This window comes from Ursus maritimus, unplaced genomic scaffold (genome assembly GCF_017311325.1).
Source record: "Ursus maritimus isolate PB19 unplaced genomic scaffold, ASM1731132v1 scaffold_17, whole genome shotgun sequence".
In the NCBI taxonomy this organism is placed as follows: Eukaryota; Metazoa; Chordata; class Mammalia; order Carnivora; family Ursidae; genus Ursus; species Ursus maritimus.
The window spans coordinates 18,984,623-19,008,693 of record NW_024424119.1 but is presented as its reverse complement, the minus strand read 5'-3'; the positions used below and the strand labels follow the sequence as shown (position 1 = coordinate 19,008,693).

Sequence of the window (24,071 nt, the reverse complement as noted above, 5' to 3'; positions counted from 1 at the left end):
TAATTAACTTTAATTTAAACATCCACCTCTGGTTAGTGGCTACCGTACTAGACAATGCCAATCAGAATATTAGGATAAAAATAAAAATTCAGCATCATGCCATGATCATACCAAAAGCCTGGGGAAAAGAAGTCGAACGTAGTGGGAAAGGGTAACTAGGTACTGGGTACAAAGGAGGACAAAAATCCAGGTTTTGAAGACAAACAGCGGCAAGCATAATAATAACTACTGAGTACGTAGGCCAGGTAATATTAGCCTCATTATTCAGATAAGAAAAAGGTGGCTCTGAACTTGTACAAGGTCATAAATGTAGTAAGTAGGAAAGTCAGAATCTAAAAACGACTCTAAAGCTTATGCTGTTTTTAGAGTACTCAAAAAGCAGCAAACCCAGTCCACAAGTGAGCAGTAAATATCTACACAGAGTCTTAAGCCTTAATCCTTCTTCTCTTGTTTATGATTCTTACTGCACATAACAATGTAAGAGGAATTATGTGGGAGGAACTGCAAGACATCCAGCGAGTCCTAGCTACCACCTGTTGACCATCTACCATGTGCTGGGTGTCTGAAGCTGATACTGCGATGAAGAAGAAATTAAAACATGTCTGTAACTGGTGGGAAGTGGGGCTAAAACCGTATCCTTCCTGTTGACTATCCATACTGCAGAGCCCTGAGGCACAGTAACCACTCAAAGGTACTACAGGCAGGTGCAAATGTGGCTAAGACAGCAGTTCTAAATTCCTGAATTCCCTCTCATCCGAAAGAACTGCCTGTCCCCTGTGCACACTGGGAAGGGAGGAGGCAAGTTCACAGAAGCAGCTCTGGGACGGGCGCACCAGTCACATTAGAGTCTATGTGAATGGCACCCCCTGACACTGCAAGAATGGTCCTGCATGAAGCTCTCTTGGTGCAGTTTTTCTAGGATCTGCTCTGATTCCTGTTTGACTTTTTTTTTTTTTTTTTTTTAAGAACAAGGTAGAGAGGACTCCTGGGCCTATCACGGCAAATTCACAGCACAGAAGAGGTGATCAAAATAGAGATGCCCCTTAAGCTTGGAGCAAACCAAAGAGAGATAGTGGAAATCTGAGGTTTTAACTGCTTTACTTCTCCCAATGAAAGCTTCATCCCTTAGCTTCATGGCCCTGAGCTACTCCACAGGTAATTCTGGGTCACCTATCTAGACAGCAGTCTGGATCCTTAAGAAGCTCCCAGCCAAGTAAAGAAGACACGGCGGTACATTATTGCTCTTCAGTGATAACTTCTATGGGAAAGGGGGGGGGTACAGATGCTAGGGGGAGCATAAGTGGGGACTACTCAGAGCTTCTCAGGTGCCTTCTGTTATAGCTGTCTTCGGTGACCTAAGAGTCAGCCAAGAAAGCTAGTGAACAATAGCTTAGTGTACATGCATGAACCATGGTATGTTTGTGAGATGCTCTCAGCAGTCAACCCCAGGGAAGAGCATCAGTGCTTCTTTCAAAGGGACCAGCTTGATCAATGAATTTTTTGTTCTGGCCAAACCTAAGCCATCTATCAACCAAGGGAAGGGAAAACATGAGATGCATGTTTCAGGCTTCCATGCCATATCCAAAACCATGCTAGAGCTTTACAATCTCCTTTCTTCCAGAAGATTAAGCATATGCACAAAAGAAAGTATGGCCAAGACAGTTCTGCAAACCTCTTTCAAGTCATTAATCATGAACTTGGGCAATTTCAAAGTTGACCTCAGAGCACCTAAGGTCAGTAATAAATTTTCCATATAATCCGCATCCGCAATCCATGAGGAAAGACTTGAGTATGGACTCCTAAGGGCAGAGATGGTTCCATTCATCACTGTATTATCACTGCCGAGAAGGCCAGGTAGCCAACAGGTGTTCACTATGTATTAGTCTTCCTTCTCCAGACAGTAGTCCAGAAATTTCGACACACATTTATAAAGCATCTTTGTGCCCAGCATCATTTTAAGGACTGAGGGGGAAAAAAGGTAAGTAAGACACGCTGCTTCTTTGCTCTCCATTGGCTTACAAACACAGGACACTCAATAAATGTTCTTTGGATTGAATTGTTGACTGAGTGGTTCAACAGGAACAGGCTCAGAATCACCAACAAACTCTGAGCAGAAGCCTCTAAGCAACTGAATCCAAAAAACTGACGTGAGATATAACCATAGGATATTGACAGTTTGATAGGCTTGAATTTCTCAAGGAAAGTTGTGAGCGCTGTCTTCATAGACCTACGTGGATTTATTTCTTCCTATACCCATCCCCACCCTGGCTTTTTTCTGAGCTATAGAGCCTAGGAGGAAGTCTTCTATGGCCATAGGATCCATGGAAACACACAGATCTACCTAGGGCCGGAACTGACGTCCTTCATTAGCAACACGCTTCCACCAGCTGGGCCCACCCACTGCAGATGGGCCCAGATGGATTTGCTATCATGTTGATGCAGCTTTACTGCATGTTCTTCCATATAAGGTAGAATTGTTCTTCCAAGTTGTAGGCAAACAGCATGGAAATGGACAACTTAACCTCTGCATTTCCTGATTTTGCTGAGCGTATCTCTAGATTAACATTAGGGAGGTTATAAAGGGTTTTTTTTTTTCCCCTTAGCACTCTGATCTATAAATCATGCTATTTATATTTGTTTGCCCCTAATTGTCCAAGGGAAACTGTCCTTGTCACTGGAAAATAAGGATGAGTGGTCACACAGTGGCAGAACACGGGCCATCACAAATCGTCAGGGAAACAAAAACTAGCAACATGATGAATGTACTAGAAGCAAGCATAACAAAAAGAGGTGGCAGTGAGCACGGACCATTGCTTCAGCCACACAGCCAGTGCCTCTGTGCATAAATGCTCGGCAGGCTTCAGAGGGAGAGCTGGAAATAAGTTTATACCCGAGGCAAAATACACTGTCAGGTCAACTCAAAGCCAGCAGAAGAACAGGCGAGAGGACGGTGGACATGATTGGCAGGAGCCACTCGGCATTTGCTGCATCACATCCCAGGTTGTCTAGTCTCCTCAGAGAACAAGGTCTCTTGACCATGAGCCAGTGTGGAAGGCCTTTCTGGCTTGCCTCCCTCCTGGGCCTCCCGGGTCCTAGACTAAGGGAAGGGGCCGTATATAAAAGAGACCTGCTAACACTTGGGCCTGGGGGATACAGGTGGTGCACAACAGCAGTGGTTCCTGCTCTCCCTTCTCTCTTGTCACTAGTCCACCTACCAGAGAGGGGAACAGTCCCCTACACTGCCCCCAAAACCGCAGCTGCCAAAATTTAACTTGTTTTGAAGCTCAAGCAACTTTGATGTTTTCTTAACACAGCCAGGCGCTTCATTAAAGCACCATGGAGTATACCAGCTCCGTTTTCCCTGGGGCGAGCTGGAGGAGAGCCAAGCTAGAACACCAGACACACGCGGGCAAAATTATACAGGCACAGAGGTAAATCTCATTATCTTCCCAAGACACACTTTTACCTGCTTTAGTTAATTGTTGTATTTGTGCAGGGAGGGGAGTCCCTTCATCAAAGACATGTTTTTGAGAGACGTGTGGTGGTCCAGAGTCTGTGGGAACCTATCCAGTCAGAAGCTTATGATTGAACTGGAGGCCCAAGCACAGCAGGCAGCAGGGAACAGAACTTTCTCCCACGTAGGGGAGGCAAGGAAGCAAATTCAAACTCAGGGAAACCCTCTGTTCCCACCAAATAGGTCCCAAAAAACGGATTCCTCCGAGAACAATAGCTTGTCCTATCGGAATCAGGATTATTTGACTTTAAGATCAGTTACAATGGAGGGACAGCAGTGTGGGGGAAGAGGGCAGGAGAAATGCTTTGAATTCACTGACAGACACCCGAGACTTTAAGCAGTATAGTATTTATGTGAAGAGCTGAGTCCCTTCAAAAACCATATGATTTCATGCAACAATCCCCAGTTCCTTTTTTCATTCATTCTTTCTCTCGACGCTATTTATCTTCTATACGCCAATCATCGTGTTAAACCCTAGGAATACGGCAATAAATAAGTATGGTTCCTCTCTTTTTATAGCTAACCAGTTAAATATGTACTAAAATGTGGGTTTTTTTTTTTTAATGAAAGGGTATGGGCAGGAAGCAATGCACACATATGGATCAAAAGCCTAATCTAGTGGAATGTGGCATCCTTTCCAGAAAGGTGTATCACCAGGACACCCTGGGTTATGCTAGGGTAACTAACAACCCAAAGCCTCAGGGATTTACAAGTTCCTTGCTAACCCTGGATATCCACTATAGTATAATACCAGGGACCTCTGTTGATCATTGCTACTCAGGGACCCAGGCTGAGAGAACAGCCATCAACTCCAATGGTACCAAACGCTAAGGCAGAGGGACAAATACCTCTGAGAGCCTGGCACTAGCATTTGAATGCTTCAACCATAAGTGACACATATCACCCTCCTCAAGTCTCTCTGGCTAGGACTAATCATGCGCGCCATTCAACTAGGAAGTCCAATCATCCATCCCAAGTGCCCAATAATGACAATAAGTAATAACTCTGGGTCATGAAGCAGGAGGGAGGTCAGGGGCCTGAGGAAAAGAATTCCAGACATACCAAGGCAACAACATGTGTGAAGGCCATTTAATTCTTTCCTGGAGTGTACTTCTCTTCTCTAGACACAATTAGTTATACGCCTGTCTCCAGACTAGACTGTAAGATCCCAAATCCCTACTTCCTAGCACAGTGCCTGATGCGAAGCAGACGCTCAGTACATACTTGGAAATAAGGAGAACAAGACTGCCTTCTGGACTGGATGTAACAGATCAGATCAAGGGCTTGTGAAGTTCACTGCAGAGCCATGACCACCTCTAGGCCAAAACACATACTTGCTCGAAGACTTTCCTGAGCTGCCTCTATCCACTCCCACTCAGAAAGAACTGAGCCCTTCTTCCTTCTTACCCCAAATATAAACTGTACAGGTAATTTAAGAACCTACAACACCTTTTTACTCACATGTGTTTGTCTCTTTCATCCTACTAGATGTTGAGGGCTGGGTCCCATCTTATTTGTCTGTGTAGCCCTGTGCAGACCAGTGCCTGGCACATGGTAGGGGTTCGGTAAACCTCTATAGGGTGATTGAATGGATCTGAATTAAAAGGAATCAACAGAAGGCTAGTTGGACTGCAATGGAAGTGTGGGGAAATCAGGTAAGTTAGACACTGTGGGGGTCAATAGACTGAAATAAACACCCATTTCGGTGCTGCACGTTATTATAGCCTAGTTTGAGTTGGATTTAAATCGCACCAGTAACTTCCTCTACTCTAATGTCATGCTTACACATGACATTCGAGACCCAATGTGCCATCAGCTTACAGATAAATCCTGGTCTCTCCAACACACTGTTTTCTTTCCTCCTCCTGTCTGCCCAGACCCTACACTTCTGCCAGAAGCCAGTCCACGATGACCACAATAGCATGCACCTTGCGTCTGTTTCACATTTGAACTTCACAAATGACTTCATGTCTCTTCTTTCACCATCCAGAAAGGCAACTTTTGTGGCATCCAGCCACAAATAATGATTTGTTGTCATTATCAATCAGAGGAAGAGAAAAAACAGCGTGTTGTTTTTCACCTCTCCTTCAGGTTTGATTTTGCAGAGTTGCTGAGATGCTGTTCAGTCTCCTCTCTCTCCCAGCTCCACTGGCCTTAGTAACTGCCTGAAACAGCAGGGCTCCAGGCAAATATTCGGGCCTGTGACCACAGAAATCCAAATGGAATGTCAATTTTCATGCATTTGAGGTGAACCAGGCTGCTCTAATTCTCAGGAATTGTATGTTCTGCCAGGAGACCTGCCCCCATGGCGGCAAAAGCAGCCTGTCACTGTCACCACAGTTGCTCAAGGAAGGGCTTGTGAGCTGCAATTTTTCACACCATTAATGCATTGCTTACACCAAGGAGCACAGCTGGCAATCCTGGGATTGCATTAGAGGCTTTGGTGAGAAGCCTGGAGACGGCACTGTCAAGGAGAAAGTGAAAGGTGATCACTGGGACTCTACCACCTAACTCTGTGGGGAACCAGCACTATTTATGCATTTACCAGAGCTACACTTCTGATTGTAATGGGGCCCCTGACAAATGGAGGGATTTTTACATTGCCGCACTTTAGTGGGACTAACAGGATGCCAGCATCAGCTTTGAGTGCCTTTCCTGATGACCCATGAATAATAGCTTCCTGTGCATGGGCCTCAAGTAACCATGACTCACTTTGCAACTGATACTTACAAGTTTCTAAACATGCTAGTCATTAGAGGACTCTATACATCCTAAATTTCTATCATGAGCCTTATGGTATTGGTAATGGTTAAGAGCATTTCCTTTCCAGTTATACTGCCTGGTTTCAAACCTCCATCCCTTCACTTTCTAACTGGAAGCCTTCAGATAAGTTACCCTCTCCAAGTCCCAGATTCCTTATCTTTAAAAGAGAGGTAATAAGAGCAACTACTTATGGTGAAGATTAAATGAGAAAATGAATGTACAGTGTGTGGCATGGAAAATGAGAACTATTTTTTAACTTTTTTTTTTCTTTTTAATAGAACACATGTTAGGGTTTCACAAAATGGTGGAAAGATTAATAGGTAGAAATTACAGGAAAAGAGATTTCACTAAGGTGTTTCTTCCCAGTATCAAGCACTGCCCTGGAAAAAAATGACATGCCTTCAATAAATATTCATTGAGGACCTACTATTATTATAGAAGCCACTAGGCTCCAGGTAGATAAGATGTCTGTCGCTGGATGTGTTTAAGTGTGGGATGGGCAACCAACCGCCTGGTGAGAGCAGGAGCCCACAGAGTGCACCCACCCCGGAAAAGCTAATGCAACCTAGGGAGACTCTGGGGTAGGGAGAGTTTTCATCAGATTTCTAGACTGAATAATCAACTTGCACCCACTTGCAAAAGCCCCAAGTTGTGTGTGGGCCACTTCATTCTGATAGGTGTCTATATTAATAAAAAAGGATAAAACAGAAGGGGGTGGGGAGAACAACAGGAAAATTACATAATTGCCTATTCCAAATTGCTTGAAAGTCTTACCTGAAGAAACATACATCATAATTAAGGCCTCTGGGTTCCATTTAAGAAAATGCTGGAACAATTCAATTGCTTTGCTCCCAGGCACTCTTAGAATTTTTTCTGATTGTTGCCATTATTTTTTTACTGAAAAGTGTTAATCATTACTGTGATCTCTTCAGTATCATGATATGAAAGGGAAATATCCTCACCACCTTGAGCTTGCTTTTCCATTGATATCGACACTTGAAAGGAGGGGTGGATACAAAAGGGAGGGGGGAGGCAGGGGCGTTGTGTAAATACACAGGTCACAGTCCTACATTGAGCAATGCTTCCAGCAGGCCAAACCCTTTCCATCTGATGAGTTCCAATGCCCTCCCTGAGGACAGAGAACCTGGGGAATGAGCAGCTGCTAGGCTGAGGAGGTGGCAAGGCAAGCTGACAGGCGAAGCAGACCATGCGGTTAGTGGGTGAGAATGTACCAGGGGAAGAAAACTGGCAAAGGAAGGAGGACTGGAAAAGGCCCACAAGTTACATTCGTAGAAGGCAGCCCCCCCAATAAGCACATACAATATGCTCCCAGATGTCTCCTTTGTGTTACTCATCTGCCAGTGTGGTTCTCAAACTTGCATATGCATGCGAATCACCCAGAAATCTTGTTCAAATACAGATCCTAATTCAGTAGTCTGGGGTAGAGCCTGACATTCTGCGTTTCTAACAAGATCCCAGGTGATACCGACACTCATGATGTACAGACCACACAATTTAAATAGCAATGTACTAGATCAGGGTTGGCAAACTACAACTTGTAGGCCAAACACCGCCAGTTGCCTGCTTCCGTAAATGAAGTGTGATTGGAACCCAGCCACACCCAACTGTTTACGTATTGTCTTTAGCTGCTTTTCACAGCAATAGCAGAGCTGAGTAGTTGCAGCAGAAACTTCTGGCCCATAAAGCCTAAAAAATATTTACCATCTGGCCCTTTACAGGAAAATGTTCTAATCCCTTCCTAGATGACACTCAGTATTGAAACTAAGAAAAAAAAGATGAAACGGTGTTGTTTCAGCCTGAAGGAACTTGTATTACGAATTTCAAACAAATAAAAGTTCTTGCTTTGGCAACACAAAACAATAATTTTTTTGAAGATTTATTTATTGGAGGAGGGGGAAGAGGGAAAGGGAGAATCTCCAGAGACTCCGCACTGAGCGCAAGGGCCCGATCCCACGACCCTGAGATCACAACCTGATCCGAAACCAAGAGTCAGACACTTAACCGACTGCACCACCCAGGCCCCCCAAAATGATAATTTTTACAGAGACTTAAAGGAGATTCGTAGTCTGTGAATGAATCTGAGAAGACATTCCAGAGTTCCATCGTTTTAGAAGAGAGACCTGGTCCCTTAGAAATATTCTATAAGTTGGAAAAGAACTAATGAAATCCTGCATGTTATCTGAAGTTGATCATAAATTAGGTTCAGAGACACAAAAGTTTATGAAGCCATCTTAGATCAGCTGAAAAGAACATGTCTCTGCTCCTCGCTGCCTCACCATGGTTTCCTTAGCTCCTTGGTTCTTTTTCTTAAATGTGGTACCAATAGCAACAACAGAAACTTAATTTTACATGACACAGCATTTTTCCAAAATTACTTTTTCACATGCAATATAATATTAGATCTTCACATTAATCCTCCAATATGGGTAAGCTAATTTTGTCTGATGCAGAGAAGAACTGAGGTAAAGTCTTCTCTCAAGAAGTTCACAATCAGTCATAGCCATAAACATCAACGTGTGTCATAATGGCCAGTAGAGGGGACACAAGTATGATGCAGGGATGGACACAGGCCGCACAAGGCTGCCAAGTCAGCATCATATAGGTTTTTAAGTTGAAGGAGGGAGTGGTAAGGAATGAGAAGATTGTAACAAAAAACGGGTAACAGAAGCAAAACCTAAAGGAAAGAAAGATGTTAATGGTAGCATTTTTCAGAGAATGTTCTTATGAGATAGAAATTCTCATATTAGAAATAAGAAAGTTGAGGCTCGGAATTAGAACAGATGAATTACTGAAGGTAAGATTCATGTTGGAATCTTCTAACCCCAAACATTGTTTCTTTCTACTGTGATATTGGCTTTTCAAGGATGATTCTTTTTTCCAGGGGATAATGTAATATGAGATGATAATGATAGTTATGATAATGATGACTGACGTTTATAGTGTGTTTCCTATGTGCCAAAACCTGTCTTTCAAAGGACTAGCACCAATAGATGGATGTTACATATTAGAAGATTTCAGCTCAGTATCATTAAAATCCTTCAAATCTTTGGAACTGTCCAGCAAAAGAATTGGCTGTATCATACATAATAAGCCTCTCTTTCTTAAGACAAGTGCCTATGATGAAGTTGAATCCACAAGTGGTTTTGTCACAGAGACTGCTTTGTGTTGGCTACGAAGTCAGGACGGATGCCTTCCAGAACGCCCTCCAAGTCTGCATCTCCTCCTAAAAGGCCAACGAGTTTCCCAAAGCCACCCCATTACTCAGTGGTTCAGCCAAAGCTAGAACCTACATCTCCCACTTCTCTTTCCTCTACCTCCTTCTCGAGTGGGACTAGTAATATCAGATGTAACTGATGGGAAGATTGATGAAGGACCAAGCACTACATTCCTGGAAGTGGAATGGCGCTCAGTACAGACAGTAATACCGTAAATAGGCCTAATTCTCAGAGAACCCTGTGAGGGATTTACTGAACCTAATTTGAGCAACTGGAAATTTTCCTCATTCCTCATTCTCTCAGTCATTAAGACACTGTTCTGCAGTTACATGCTTGTGCCAGTTAGAACTGTTCTTGAGTCTTACTTTAAGGTACCACCCAAATAGCATACATTATGTTTTGGCCATACTGGATTGCTACTTTTTTTTTCTAATTCAGATACCATTATACATAGCTTTCTATATCACAGTAATTTAGCTATGAAATATGCATGAGGAAGCTAAGTGAATGTGAAACAAGATACGGTGAAACCCTAGGGAATAATGCGGTCTCTTATTTTACAGCATATTGTAATATTTTATGATACCACGGATTCAGTCACATGTTTTCTTTATGGATGATCTATCAATCCAATCCGTTTGCCAATGTAATTGAAAAAGTACTTACTGCAAAGCTCAACTCTGAGCCCAGTCCCCTACCAGGCATGGGAGTAAAAGAAAAGCATTCTATAATGAGCTTGGGACTGTAATCTCAAGGGGTTTTACATTCAAGGAGATTGGCAAGCATGTAACCAACTGCCAGAGAAAAATGCAGCACCTTCTAAAATAGTGGGCCAAAAGAAGGAGAATAGATAATCAGTACCTCAGAAGTTGATTCAATATTGAATGGGAATCTCAACATTCATTTTCATGTTTCAGCCACATTATAGATTGACTAGAATACCCCTGATAATCATTTAATTTATTCTCTCTTGACAGCAATCCATATGTGCATCACTTGTCATGCTACGTAATCAGCATACAAGAACCATGTCCCATTTGAGCAAGATTAGCTGGTCTACTGTGGCTACATTATGATTTCAGGCCTCGTTCCCTATAATGCCTCTATAATGCAAAACCTAATGATTTTTTTCTTTAACCTGCACAGTCTCCAGAGGTGGTGCATCTGATTCAGTCTCTAAAGTAAGGTAAACAGTGTGGTTTGGAGGTCAGCACAGCATGTCAGAAAGCAACAGAAACAGCTGTGCAGCCAAAGAAAATGCTTAAGATTCTTTTGAAACTGACTTTAGTTTTTAGCACCAGAAAAAAATGAAATCAATGGTACTGGTATTCCTCACCCTTATGCCAAATATAGATTTTCATAGGTTAGTCAAACACAGCTCTAAGAGCTGGTTTATCCTGAGGTTAATCTCAGATGAGAAATTAATGTTTAATTAATTTTAGTCAAGATAAAAGGTGGCTGATATGCTCCCTTTCTTTTTGTTTAGTTGGAATCTAATTACAATGAGGTCATTCATTCATTCACTTGCTTTGCAAATATTTGCTTAACTACCTGAAGCCTTTTGTTTTTTAACTAAAGCAAAACTCACTAGAAATCTCCATGTTGCGTGTTTCTTAATTTTAGAGCTTTGCCTAATTCCCCAAGGATACCACCTTTGCCTTGAGTGAGTAGTTGAGGAAATTTACATCAAAAATATCTGCCAACTGTAACCACTCCCTAATTAGCAAAAATGCCAAATCAGTGCCTTTGGGTTTCTAAATGACTCTGACATAATGAAGCAGTATTATAGATTAGTTTAAATCATCTTTAGTCTGAGAGACTTTCACCATCTAATAAATGGGCTTTATTTAAGCCTCTCCTCATGCCATAGTATAATTTCTTGTTTCTCAAGATCAGTGGTTCACAGCCTTGCCTGTATACTGGAATCACCAAGAAAAACATGAAAACTACTGAGACCTGGTATTCATGCCTGGAGAGATTGTTTAATTGGCCTGGGGTTAGGCCCAGGTTTTGTTTAAGTACCCTATGTGTTTCAAAATGTGCAGCTGGGATTTAGAATCATCACTGTAAATTACAAGAACACAAGAGAACACAATGTTCTTGCTTTATTAACAACCTCCTGGTGATTCAACAACCCTCATGCCTGCTGTGTGAAGTCCAGAATCCTTAATGTGGTTGTTAGTGCCCTCTGAGATCTGGCCCCTGCTTCTATGTTGCCCCCTCTTCCCAGACCCTCATCAGAGCACTTTCCAAGCTGCAGGTCTTCAAACCCGCCACTCCGTTCTGATGCTAGTCCTTAGACAAGCTGCTTCTTTTACTGGAACATGCTTCCCCCACCTCTTAATCTGGCCAATTTCTACTGATCTCTAGTTTGAGTTGAAATGTCACTTCATAAGTAGAACATTTTGACCCTACGCCATGACTCTCATCCTAAAAGAAGTTTCACTACCATACCTAACCCCTTACTTGTTCATTACAGGGAAACTGCAGGGCAGTTGGAGGGCAGGAACTGTGTCTGTATTCTTTACTGCTGTGTCTCCACTCCCTAGCACAGCGGCTGACACAATAGGAACTCAGTAACTATTTGTCATTGAAGCACACCAGAAATTTGAGCAGGAAAAGTTTTATACATAAATGCTTACCTAGTAAAAAGTGATCATGAAATGAGCTGAAGAAGACTGATAGCAAATGTTGGGGGCAGTCACACTCCTAGGTGAAAGAGAGTACACAAGGAGGGAACTAAAAATTTGGAAGTGCACCAACTCACCCCTGAGATTTAGACCTCATTGAAAGAATCCAACTACAACCTGCTAAAAAAGCAGAAATTACACTGGGTATTGTAGGCTAGAGCTGATCTGCAGGAAGTCACATGTTGGGGTGCTAGTGAAGTTCATGGGGGTGCCACAAGGTAAAGGTGGTCTAATGAAAGCTGCTCACTGGGGTGTTTATAGATCGTCGTTGTTCTATAGCAAGGCTTCTTCTACGGAAGTGCTGTAAAGTCTCAAGGGAGATTAAAGGCCACAGGGCCACCCGCTCACCACTGGCACCTGGGGCAGCGAAAGGAGGAAGAGAAAAGCTCACCAGGAAAGTCTTTCTTTGCTATGCCTGCAGTGTTTCTCTAGCCCCCTCTACTGACAAAACCTAACATTACACCAGCTCACAAAGTGAAGCATCTGAAAGTGACCAACCCCAAATCACAAAGCACAGCATAGAGCGGAAGATTCAGAGCTGAGAGGCAATCGTTTGATAACTTGCATTGTGAAAGACAGATAGATGGATAGATAAATATAAATATAAAGATACAAATCTGTCCAGTAAAAACAAAGAAAATATGAATTCCTTCACAAATATAAGAATCAATAGTATGTTCAAAAGAAAAGATGAAAGCTTGACATTCACTTTCTCCTATTACATTTCTTATTATTTCTTTTTTTTCTATTCACAGTTCAAAACCCACACCATATTGATGATAGCCATCTCACCTATCCCTGTTAGACTGTACCCTTCTCTTCATGAATTTGAAAAGCTATGTAAGTTGGACAAAAGCAAATCTTGGATTAGAAATTTGGCAGCTTTGTTTACTTGCAAGATGGACATTAAATCCCTTTAATTCCACTTTTCAGGAGATTCTCGTAGCTATGTTGCAAACAGTGAGAAAGTATAAACCAGAGAAAATAAATTAATCAGGATATTGCTTGTCATACTTTTATATCATTAGGGATGTCTGAGTGCCAAATGAAAGCTTTGATGCAAAAATTAGAGCACAGAATTGTAAGATTCTTTTGATCTTTGATCAGTGCTCATAACTTCTGTGGAATATCAATTGTGGCAAAGAATCATTAGTTTTCTGCTATATTTAAACTTCTGCTTTACTTAATAAGCAAACAGTGAAAATAAATGCACATAGCAGAAAGATGATCTTTAGCTGGTGTCAGGGACTAAATAAATAATCTAGTCTAGCTTATCCTTTCATACAATCAAATACTTGACTCAGAATCAAGTGAATTTCTGAAAGCAATTAAATTTGCTTAAAAACACTCATGCATTTTTTGAGGGTACAATTAATGCCACACCCTTTTTGGAAACCTTTCTAAAGAATAATTAAGCAATATACAAAATAAGGAAATAATATATCTTTAAAAAAGCTTTATTCTAAAAAAATCTGTCATGTGATAGTTATAAGCTACACCTATCCCATTAAAAGAAACCAAATAACTGACAATAGAAGAACTGTGGTATCATCTGATGACAGACATTCATACAGGCATTAAAAATAAGCAAAAGAGGACAGTTGTTGAAGATGGTGGGTAGGAGGACCTTAGGCTCACCCCATCCAATGAATACAACTAGGTAACTCTCGAATCATCCTGAATACCCCAGAAACTGACCTGAAGACTGGCAGAACAAACTCCATATCTAAAGGTAGAGAAGAGGCCACACTGAAGAAGGTAGGAGGTGCAGAGACGTGGTTTGGGAGAGAAATGGATCACGGCCGCTGTGGTGGGGAGGGAACTGCAGTTGCAAAAAAGGGCTAGAAACAGACTAGCACACAGAGGAGAACACATGACACAGGGGAATGCACATGGGTAAGATGAATCCCCATAGCAACTGGCTTAGAAAGCTAGAGGGGCTGAATTTCGTGACTTCTGAAACCAGCGGGGCTTAAAGCCTGAAGTTTAAAGGTTGATGAGCTTCACTGGGACAGAGCCTGGAGGGCATTCGAACTGCTTTTGGAGAAAAGGCAGGCAAACAACCCTCAAAAATATAGCGGAAAACAGCGATAGAAGAGCACCTGGGCACACAGTGGGAGGTTCTTTGCTCATTTCAGAGTGTGTTCCAGAGAGGCAGAATTTACAGGGAGACCCCTCTGGGAACAAAGGAACTGGAAGGTGCCACTTTCCTCCAGCACCCCACAGCATAAACATAGGGCCACCTGTGGGAACCAACACAGTGCAGACACTCACTACCTACCTTGCTTACACTAAGCCCTGCTTCTCACCCCCACGCTCCAGTGGAATCACCCTTCCCAGTCTAGCTTGCTTCAGTCCCAGCAGCAGGCCCCCTCCTCCAGAAAACCAACCCAAATCCCTACTCACACTGTACCTCTCACCTTGAGAATTTTATGGTGCCTCAGTTGCAGTGGCAGTGGTGACAGGTCTCATTTCACAAGCAGACCAGTGCACAGTTAAAACGAATCACATTCAGGCCAGGGACCACAACAGCAAAGAGCCTCTGCAGACAACTGGCCTGAACCATAAAGTCCCCAGGACACAAAAGCAGAGCACACACAGCACACTTTGGAGACACTCCTAGAAGTGCCAGGCCCTTGGAATAAGGAGACACTACACTGTAGGCCACTACAGGACCTCTTCTTCATAAAGCCATTACCCTTAAGGACAGCAAATGTAGCTGACTTTCTTAACACAGGGAAACAGGCACAGAGACTAAGATAAAATGAGAAAACAAAGAAATTTAGCCCAAATGAAAGAACAGGACAATGCCATGGCCAGAGATCTAAGTGAAATAAATGTAAGTAACACGCTTGGTGGAGTTTTTAAAGCCACGATCATAAGGATACTCCCTGGACTTGAAAAAAGAGTGGAAGACATGAGTGAGACCCTTAACACAGAGATAAGGAATAACATAGCAGAGATAACGGGCTCAATAAACAAAATAAGAAATATGCTTGATGTAATGAACAGTGGGATGGAAAAAGCAGAGAAACAAATTAATGACTTAGAAGACAGATTAATGTAAAGTAATTAAGCTGAACAAAAAATAGAAAAAAAGAGGGGCACCTAGGTGGCTCAGTTGGTTGAGAGACTGCGTTCAGGTCAGGTATGATCCCAGGATCCTGGGATTGAGTCCCTCATCAGCCTCCTTGCTCAGCAGGGAGCCTGCTTCTCCCTCCCCCTCTGCCTGCTGCTCTGCCTGCTTGTGTTCTCTCTCTCTCTCCCAAATAAACAAATAAAATCTTAAAAAAAGAAAAAGAGAGAAAAAAGAATTATAAAAAAAAAAGACTTAGGGTACTCAGTGACTCCATCAAACCTAACAACATTCATATTATAGGAGTCCCAGAAGACGAAGAGAGAGAAAAGGGGGCAAAAATGTATTTGAAGAAATAATTTGAAAACTTCCCTAATCAAGAAAGAAAGAAAGAAAGAAAGAAAGAAAGAAAGAAAGAAAGAAAGAAAGAAAAGAAAAGAAAAGAAAAGAAGAGAAGAGAAAAGAAGAGAAGAGAAGAAAAAGAAGAGAAAAAGAAAACTTCCCTAACCCAGGGAAGGAAACAGATATCTAGATCCAGGAGGCACAGACAACCCCCAAAAAATTAACAAAAGCAGACCCACACCGAGACATATTGCAATTAAACTGGCAAAATAAGTGCTAAAGAAAAAAAATTTTAAGCAGCAATACGAAAGAAGACAGTTACATACAAATGAAACCCAATAAAGCTATCAGGGGATTTTTCCGCAGAAACTTTCCCAGCCAGGAGGAAGTGGTATGATAGATTTGAAGTGCTGAATGGGAAAAATCTGCAGCCAAGAATACTCTATGTAGCAAGGCTATCATTCAGAATAGGAGAGAGAAAGAGTTTCCCAGACAAACAAAACCTAAATGAGTTCATGACCACTAAATGAGCCGTGCAGGGGCTCATATTAAAGCAGACACTTGATTGGAAAGGTAAGACCAAAAGTGACACTATGAAGGCAGGAAACAAAAAGCAGTACAAATACATATTTCTGTAAAATTGGTCAAGGTATTCACAAAATAAAAAGATGTAAAATATTACACCATACACCTAAAATGTGGGGAGGAGAGGAGTAAAGAATGGGTCCAAACTTAAATGATAATCAACTTAATACAGACTGCTATATGCAGAAGAGGTTATATACAAACCTAATGTTAACCATATATCAAAACCACTAATTAATATGTAAAGAATAAAGAAAAGAAGTTCAAATATATCACTAAAGAAAATCAGCCAACCATGAAAGACAGAAAAGCAAGAAAGAATCAGAGAAAATCTTCAGAAAGAACCACACAACAAATAATGAAATGACAAGAAATACATATTTATCAATAATTACTTTCAGTGTAAATGGACTAAACGCTCCAATCAAAAGACATAGGATGACAGAATGGATTAAAAAAACAAGGCCCATCTATATGCTGCCTACAAAAGACTCATTACAGACCTGAAGACACCTGAAGAATCAAAGTAGGGGGATGGAGAAACATCTGTCATGCAAATGAATTCAAAAGACTAAGAGTAGCAATACTAACACCAGACAAAGCAGACCTTAAAACAAAGACTGTATTAAGAGATAAAGAAGGACACTTAATAATAATAAAGGGGAAAACCCAACAAGAAGATATAACAATTGTAAATACATATTCACAGTTAATAACAAATACAAAGGAACTAATCAATAATAATACAGTAATAATAGGGGACTTTTATATCCCACTTACATCAATGGACACACCATGTAAACAGAAAATCACAAAAAAAAAATCCTTTGAATGATACACTGGAACCTGACGGATTGATATTCAGATCATTCTATCCTAAAACAGCAGAATACACATTCTTTTAAGTGCATGCAGAACATTCTCCGGAATAAATCACATATTATCCCAGAAAACAAGCCTCAACAAATTCAGGACAACTGAAGTCATAACATGCACCTTTTCTGACCACAAGCTATGAAACTACAAGTTAACCACAAGAAAAAAAAAAAAAGTCCTGAAAAGACCACATATACATGGAGGTTAAATAACATGCTACTAAACAATAAATGGGTCAACCAGAAAATAAAAAAAGAAATAAAAAATAAATAGAAACAAATGAAAATGAAAACACAACAGCCCAAAATCTTTGGGATGCCCCAAAAGTGGTCCTAAGAAAGAAGTACATAGCAAGAAGCAAGAAAAATCTCAAACAACCTAACCTTATACCTAAAGGAGCTAGAAAAAGAACAACAAACAAAACCTGAAACCATCAAAATGAAGGAAATAAAAAAGATTAGAGCAGAAATAAATGATACAGAGATTAAAAAAACAATTAAACAGATCATTGAACCCAGGAGCTGTTTCTTCAAAAAAAAAACAAAAACAAAAACAATAAAATTGATAAACCTCTTGCCAGACTTAGTAAGAAAAAAGAGAAAAGACTCAAATAAATTAAATTTCAAACAAGAAAGGAGAAATAACAACCAATGCCACAGAAATACAAACAACTGTAAAAGAATATTATGAAAAACTATATGCCAACAAATTGGAAGCCTATAAGAAATGGATTAATTATTAATTCCTAGAAAAATATAAATAACCAAAATCGAAGCAGGAAGAAATACAAAGCTTGAACAGACCAATAACCAGTAAAGAAACAGAATCAGTAATAAAAAAAAACAACAACAATAACAAAAAAACTCCCAATAAACAAAAGTCCAAGACCAAAGTCTTCACAGGCAAATTCTACCAAACATTTAAAGAGTTAATACCTACTCTTCTCAAACTATTCCAAAAAAATTGAAAAGGAAGGAAAACTTCCAAATTCATTCTATGAGGCCAGCATTACCCGGATACAAAAGCCAGATAAAGACACTACTCAAAAAGAGAACTACAGACCAATATCCCTGATAAACACAAATGCAAAAATCCTCAACAAGGGGCGCCTGGGTGGCTCAGTCAGTTAAGCAGCTGCCTTCGGCTCAGGTCATGATCCCAGGGTTCTAGGATTGAGTCCTGCATCGGGCACCTTGCTCAGTGGGGAGCCTGCTTCTCCCTCTGCCTCTGCTGCTGCTGCCCCTGCCTGTGCACTCGCTTGCATGCTCGCTCTCTCTCTGACAAGTACATAAATAAAATCTTTAAAAAAATCCTCAACAAAATACCAGCAAACCGTATCCAACAATACATTAAAAAAATCATTCACCACAATCAAGTGGAATTATTCTTGGGTTGCAAGGTGTTTCAATATTCACAAATCAATTAATATGTACATCACATCAATAAGAGAAAAGATAAGAACCATACGATTATTTCAATAGACACAGAAAAAGCATTGACAAATTATAGCATCCATTCATGATAAAAAACCCTCCAAAAAAGGAGGTTTTGACAGAGCATACCTCAACATAATAAAAGCCATGTATGAAAAAAACCACAGCTAACATCATCCTTAATTGGGAAAAATTAAAAGCTTTTCTCCTAAGGTGAGAAACAAGACAAGGATATCCACTCTTACCACTTTTATTCAACAGAGTACTGGAAGTCACAGCCACAGCAATCAGACAACAAAAAGAAATAAAAGCAACCAAACCAGTAAGAAAGAAGCAAAACTTTCACTATTTTCAGATGACATAATAGTCTATGCAGAAAACCCAAAAGACTCCACCAAAAAACTGCTAAAAACTAATACCCGAATTCAGTAAAGTTGCAGGATACAAAATCAATGTACAGAAATCTGTTGCATTTCTATGCACCAATAATGAAGCAGCAGAAAGAAAAATTAAGAAAAGAATCTCATTTACAACTGCACCAAAAATAACAGGATACCTAAGAATAAACCTAACCAAAGAGGTAAAAGATCTATACCCTGAAAACTTAAAAACATTGATGAAAGAAATTTAAGAGAACACAAAGAAATGGAAAGACATTCCATGCTATGGATTAGAGAATAAATATTGTTAAAATGTCTATACTACCCAAAGCAATATACACAATTAATGCAATCCCTACCAAAATACCAACAGCATTTCTCACAGAACTGGAGCAAACAATCCTAAAATTTGTATGGAACCATAAAAGACCCAGAATAGTCAAAGCAATCTTGAAAAAGAAAAGCAAAGCTGGAGGCATCATAATTCCAGACTTCAAGTTATATTACAAAGCTGTGGTGATCAAAACAGTATGGTACTGGCACAAAAACAGACACACCGATCAATGGAACAGAACAGAAAACCCAGAAATAAACCCACAAGTATATGGCCAATTAATCTTCAACAAAGCAGTAAAGAATATGCAATGGGAAAAAGACAGTCTCTTCAACAAACAGTGTTGAGAAAACTAGACAGCCACATACAAAATAATGAAACTGGATCACTTTCTTATACCAAACAAAAAAATAAATTCAAAATGGATTAAAGACCTAAATGTGAGACCTGAAACCATAAGAACACTACAGCAGAACGCAGGCAGTAACTTATTTGTTATCAGCATAACTTTTTTTCTAGATGTCTCCTGAGCCAAGAGAAACAAGAGCAAAAATAAACTATTGGGACTACATCAAAATAAAAGGCTTCTGCACAGCAAAGGAAACAATCAACAAAACTAAAAGACAACCTACTGAATAGGAGAAGATATTTGCAAATGACATATCTAATAAAGGGTTAGTATCCAAAATCTATAAAGAACATACACAATTAACACCCAAAAATCAAATAATCCAATTAAAAACTGGGCAGAAGACACGAACAGACATTTCTCCAAAGAAGTCACCCAGACGGCCAACAGACATATGAAAAGGTGCTCAACATCACTCATCATCAGGGAAATACAAATCAAAATTACAATTAGATATCATTTCACACCTGTCAGGATGGCTAAAATCGACAACACAAGTAACAACGGGTGTTGGCAAGGATGTGGAGAAAGGGGAACCCACTGTTGGAGGGAATGCAAATTGTTTCGGCCACTCTGGAAAACAGTATGGCGGTTCCTCAAAAAGTTAAAAACAAAACTACCTTATGATCCAGTAATCATACTGCTGGGTATTTACTCAAAGAATACAAAAACACTAAATCAAAGGGCTGCAGGCACCCCTATGTTTATAGGAGCATTATTTACAACAACCAAATTACAGAAACAGCCCAAGTGTCCACTGATTGATGAACAGATAAATAAGATATTATATATATATAATATATATATGATATATATATATTATATATATATACACAATAGAATATTATTGAGCCATAAAAAAGAATGAAATCTTGACATTTTCAACAACGTGGATGGAGGTAGTGGGTATAACGGTAAGTGAAATAAGTCAGAGAAAGACAAATACCATAGGATTTCACTTATATGTGGAATTTAAGAAACAAGACAAAGGAACAAAGGGGGAAAAAGGGAGAGAGAGAAGCAAACCAAGAAACACTCTTAACTATAGAGAACAAGCTGATGGTTCCAGAGGGGCAGTGGGTGGGGGGATGGGTGAAATAGAGGATGGGGATTAAGGAGTGCACTTGTGATGCATCAGATGATGTATGGAAATGTTGAATCACTATATTATACACCTGAAACTAATAAAACACTGTTAACAAAAGCAAAAGATTTTGAAACAACAAAAAGAAATGATTATTTTATAATAATCTTATGTTAATTGAAAAAAAATGGATACAAAATCACACTCCCTATATAATCACAACTAAAAAGCGCATAGGAGAAAGCCTGGTAGGCTTTTTTTACCATTTTCTGTAGGATGACCTTATAGAAATCAGGATACTAGATAAAACAGGAGATAAATCTAAAATTTTGGTAGACTGCCAAATTGTCCCCCAGAAAGGTGTTGCACCACATTCACTTTTCCACTAACGCTGCGTTTAACATATTTTCTATGTGTTCTACAATGTGCATATAAATAATATTTATACTGGAGAAAATAGCTTTTAGATTTTGCTTAAAAATTTTCAGAGTCCAGTCTTGGAGATAGTGCCAATACTGTGACAAATTGAATATAGACAGTATAATTGTCTACTTCTTTTATAGCTCCCATATTTCCTGACAATAAAAGACATGCCTGGGATGTCAATCTGTGTTTAATTCATGCAATCGCCTTATTTAGTTGAGCAAATATATGGACAAATCGTTAAACGGAAGCTGTGGGGAGAAGCAAAAATAAATCAGAACTGAATTCTACCCTTAAATAACTCACAGGCTTTTACATGTAAGAACTATGAAACTAGGTAGATAAGTGCCACCAGGCAGGTCAAGAGCCTACAGGTGTTCACTATGATTTGGGAAGTGTATGGATAGGCAATGGGTAGTAACCACTCTGTATGGGATCCTAGAAAATCTCTTGCTAGAAATGCAAAGGAAATCATAGCAGAGCCTAAAGGGCGCAATTCTATGTTCTCACCTTTGTTTTTGAAAATGGTAATCCTCCTCCAGTGGCACTGAAATTCAGATATATTTTCCACTAGTCAACTTTCAATCATAGGATTAAACTTACTACAGAACTGTCAGGTTCCAAACATGCTACTGATTCTGGGAAAATACACATTAAATAAAAGGATGAGGTAAAACTTTAAAAAGTGTTCCAATTCTTAAGGAGTTTACACCTCACTCTAGTGAAAGAAACATCCAAATAATCAGAAGTCAAAATTCTGTTTGAGTAAATACATTTTAAAAAAGAGAAAAAAAATAGCTGAATCATATGGAAGATGTTTGGTTAACTTTTTAAGAAACTTCCAAGCTGTTTTCTAATAGCTATGTGGTGATGCCTTGTTTTGATTTAAATTTTCCCTAATAACCAGGGATTATGAGCATTTTACGGGTTTATTTCTCACCTCTGTACCTTATTTTGTGACGTATCTTTTCAAATCTCTTCCCCATTTCTCTATCAGGTCGTCTTCCTATTTCTGTTTTAAAGGTTCTTTATATCTTCTGGATAAAAGTCCTTTTTCAGATATAGACTTTGCAATTATTTTCTCATCTATGGCTTGTCTTTTCATTTTCTCAACATGTACATGAGTGTTCCCAACAGCTTTATTTATAATAACCAAAAACAAGAAACAATATAAATGTTCATTAAAAGGCGAGTGGGTAAACAAATTGTAACATGTCCATGCAATGGAATATTATGCAGCAATAAGCTATTAATACACACAACAGTATTGATGAATCTCAAAATAATTATGCTGAGTGAAAGAAACCAAACAAAAAAATAAGAATCAGTAGTGAATGATTCCATCTATATAAATAAACTCTCTAAAAGTCAAACTAGTCTGGGGCACCTGGGTGGCTCAGTTGGTCAGTCGAGTGTCCGACTCTTGATTTTGGCTCAGGTCATGATCTCAAGGTTGTGAGATGGAGCCCCGTGTGATCAGGCTCCGTGCTGGGTGTGGAGCCTGCTTGGGATTCTCTCTCCTCCTCTCCCTCTGCCCCTTCCCACATCCCTCTCTCAAAAAGAATTTAATAAAGTAATAAAAATAAAATAAAATTCAAATGAGTCTATGGTGACAGAAAGCAGATCGGTGGTTATTTGGGTTGTCTGTGGATGAATGAGGGGCAGGAAGGGACTGTCAGGAGGGATCACATAGGAGCATAAGAAACTTTTGGAAGGGATGGAAATGCTATCACAATTGTGATGGTGGTTTTACAGGTTGTTCATATGTAAAAACCTATCAGATGGTACAAATTAAATACATATGTCAGTTATATTTCAATAAGTATTAAGAATGCAATTTGGTAAATGTGACAATACAGATAACTACAGGTTGCTACAGGGGCTCAGAGAAAGGGCATCTAATTTTAACTCAGGTTTCAGGGGAGGCTTCCTGAAAGAATGGCGCCAAGCTGAGGCTTGCAAAAAAGGACAGGAGGGGTGTGTGTGCCACCCTCTTCCACATCCTGACCAACAGACCTTATCATCATCTGTCTCATGGCATTTCAGAATCACTTCCAACACAGTACTCTAAGTAGGGAATCCTAATCTAATAGTATTGGGATGAGAGGTAAAATGTATTTACCACCCCTAGGATTGGAATTATTCTCAGGAGGAAGGGGTTCAAGGATTTTAGAATATTCCATTTCAAATCTGGTTCCCCCTTATCCCATCAGGAAACCTGAGCTGATTGACCGCAGGATCCCAGCTGTCCCCAGGAGCTCCTCTTTGCAGATAGCGCCTCATCAGGCTGGATTTCCCAAAGAAGCCTCAGGCAGGAATTCTCAGACAAGGCATTGATGGAGGGTGCCCTCAGGAGACAGGGAGGAGGGATGTAGGGTAGGGCAGAGAAAGAAGCGGAACAAAGCCAGGCCTCAGCTGGAGCCTTGTTTTAGTCCCATCCCACGGGAACTCTGCAACAAAAACTGCACAGCAAAGCTTTTCTCACCTTTGCATCCTGGGTTAATCAGTCATTGGCTGTGGGCTGCGGGGCGTGTGTTGGGAGGGGTGTGGGGTTCGAAGGGCGATAACTTTGCCAGCAACGTGGAAGACAGGAAGGGGATCTGTGAGCTGTTAGAGGCCAACACTCAGGGCAGCTGGGGGATGGGGACCAGTCTGGAATGAGGGATCGGGGCTGGACACCCAGCTGTAACCACAGGAACACACTCTTTTCCCTTTGCTTCTCATTTTCTGATCATTAGGCTTTACAACAGGGATCCTAAACTTAAATGCTTGCAGGAAGAGGCATGAGAATAAATGAGATGGCTGTAGGTACAGAGGAAGATTTTCTTTACCTTAAGAAAATGTATATATACAAACAAATGCAATAATAAATAAGACTCTGGTGATCTCGGCATCAGGGAGAGAATAAAAAGGTAGAAACTGGCTA

At 40.2% G+C, this 24,071-nt stretch overlaps 1 long non-coding RNA gene across 2 annotated transcripts in view; it reads right to left on the bottom strand.

The window, feature by feature from the left end:
- Positions 1-24,071, bottom strand: part of LOC103667009 — a 164,763-nt gene that overhangs the window by 18,188 nt on the left and 122,504 nt on the right. The window lies entirely within an intron of this gene.